Source organism: Sinocyclocheilus anshuiensis, unplaced genomic scaffold (assembly GCF_001515605.1).
Source record: "Sinocyclocheilus anshuiensis isolate Anshui unplaced genomic scaffold, SAMN03320099.WGS_v1.1 scaffold708, whole genome shotgun sequence".
NCBI lineage: Eukaryota > Metazoa > Chordata > Actinopteri > Cypriniformes > Cyprinidae > Sinocyclocheilus > Sinocyclocheilus anshuiensis.
Window position 1 is genome coordinate 2901555 of NW_015555881.1, and position 2807 is coordinate 2904361.

General features: G+C 30.7%; 1 protein-coding gene across 3 annotated transcripts in view; it reads right to left on the bottom strand.

The window, feature by feature from the left end:
* LOC107675755 (transcription factor 4-like) overlaps window positions 1-2807 on the bottom strand; it is a 171697-nt gene that overhangs the window by 69312 nt on the left and 99578 nt on the right. The window lies entirely within an intron of this gene.

Consider the following 2807-nt stretch of genomic DNA (forward strand, 5'->3'; position numbering starts at 1 on the left):
TATCGTTGCCTTCAACAAGAGCATCAGAAACAGAAACACAGCTTCATTCGTGTTTTGGTAGCTGATGTTAGCGTTGTTGTCATTTTTTTGTGTGTTTTGTTGATGTCCAGTGACACTACAGTCACAAATCCCTCACATTAATCTGTATTTTTCAATGTGAATGGATTACATTAAATCTGACATATTCAATTAAGATCACAAAACCTGTCAAGAACATGCCCAGGCTGTATTTCACCTCAAAAACAATAAAAAAAGAAATAAATTAAATTTAGCTGAAAAAAAGAAGTCTATTAAAATACTCTTTATTTTCTTCATGCACAGTTACTACTACTACTACTACTAAAATAATTGCTCACTTTACTATTTTATTATTTTTTTAATTGTAACAACCAAGCACATTTTAATTCTCATTACTGAAATGCACAAAAAACAAGATATTAACAGATTTACATATTACCCGAATTGTAAAGCATTTATAGATCATGGTAGCATTTTTGTTCTGCCTTTAATTTATGGTTATTTAAATACAAAAATCATTGTAGTACAGTAATGACAATCAAATGACAGTCTTGATTGAAAATAGTGAGAGTTTTTAAAAATAGAAAAAGAAAGCATTAATTCTTGAAAAGGAAAACATTTAATGGTCATGAAAATAATAAAAAATTTGTGCAAATTTGCAAATATTTCTCAAATGTTGTGACACTTGCTTTTAACAATGACAATAAAGTTAATGCATAGATTTAAGACTGGAGCTCTTCTTATTTTGAATATAATAATACAAAATATGGCATCATATCAAATGATATAATGAAATCGATTTGATAATGTTATGAAGAACATATCAGGGTAGCGGGTTTAACCTGTTCATTTAAAACATCGCATGCACAAACTCACTGCATCTGAATGAAGTTCACACACACACACACACACACACTCTCTCTCTCTCATGGTGGCAGAAACCACAAGAGCACAATTAAAAAACACTAAAGTGTGTTTACTGCCATAAACCTGTGCTGTTCTGGCTTATTAAAACACACAGACAGACGATTCATCTTTATAAAACAACAACATCACCACAAACACTAGAACATCCGTCCATAACACTCCACATTCCCTCTCAGCACACGCGAAACACTCTGTCCGGTGCAAATCAGCAGACAGGTGATCGCATGAATAATCACACCCAAAACTGCACAGGGCATCTTCAAATCAGACTCAATATTTAAAGAAAGCTACAGTAAATTAAGAAACAAAAGGAGCATCAGTCAGACGGGCCCTAAACTCACGCCGCAGTGCCGTTTACAGCCTGAAGGGGGAGGAAAAGCTCAGGAAATGGATCCGTGCCGGAGAGATCACGTCCCAACTGAGCATTCTGCTAGACCAAACTTAATTTAATTAACGCTGTATACTTTAAACAATCCGATGTGAGCGCAGACGAGCAGAAACGGCAGAACATTCTGATACAGAAACATCTGAGCAGATGAAATGCAATGACAAACACAATCAGACTGAGTTAAAATAATGGGAGACCATGCCAAACATAATTTTTCTCATGTTGGGAATGCATGAAGAAAGAAAATTTTGTACAGTTACATGCATTTTAAAAAACAACATCATAAAATAAAATAAAAATCAATGATTTATGTAGCAATAACACCGTCCTTTCACAGTTCTTTCACATATGATTTTAGTGAAATCAGAAACAGCTGTGATGTTAATACACAGAAATCATCATTTCTAAAATGTCATGTTGTTCTGATGAACAGAGCTGCATTTTCTCCTCCAGCACGTTTATTTTTACTCTAAAGCTTCTGGTCTCTTACTGAACAAACTGAGCCACAAAAACACACCGAACGAATCGGACAAACTGAGAAGCACACGGGGAACCACAAACCCAATAAAAGCAACTCAACAGCCGTCTGCTCAACATGAACAAAGATCCTGTGCATTACATTTACTCAGCACACATGAATGAAAATCCTTCAGAAATATTTCTATTATCATACATGAGTATAACCAAAAACACCACAGAGCTGCTTTAGCACATTTATTATCTGAAAACTGAAGCAATACATATTATTATATAAAGATATAATACAACACAGATATAATTAGCTAAATTTAGAGTATAAATATGAAATGTTTGTATTTTTGCCAAACCACTTCTCTATATAAAAAAAAAGAGAAAAAAAAAAAAGAAAATTTTGTGCATTTTTAAATAAAGGGAACAGATTTCTAAATGGATTTCATAAAATATTAATTGCTCTAAAATAATAATGTGTGCAGTTAAATTAGTAAACAGTAATTCCACTGACTGCTGAGAAAATGTTAAAATGTCTCAAATGTTTGTCGACATGAAATCAGTATAAACTCAATAAATAAATACAATACCACCATCAGATATAATTTATTATGAGTTAACAGTACTATCATTATAAAACAATTATTTATTATTTAAATTAGTAATAATAATTAATTGTAAATAATGATTAATTGTATAATAATATTATTTTTATTTACAATTAATCATTATTATTTATTGTAAATAATAAATAATTATCATACAATGAAAATAAGTATAATTATTATTAAAATATTACAGATATTAAATATGTAATAGTTTGTCAAATTAAAATTTATTTTTTTATAATATTTATTAATTATAATAATAATAATTATATTATTACTGATAAATATAATAAATGAACTGGTCTCTAAAACTGATGTCAACACAAATTCTCTCAGACACTAAAACCTGATTTCCAACAACCTACACACACATACACACACACACTCACTCACTCACT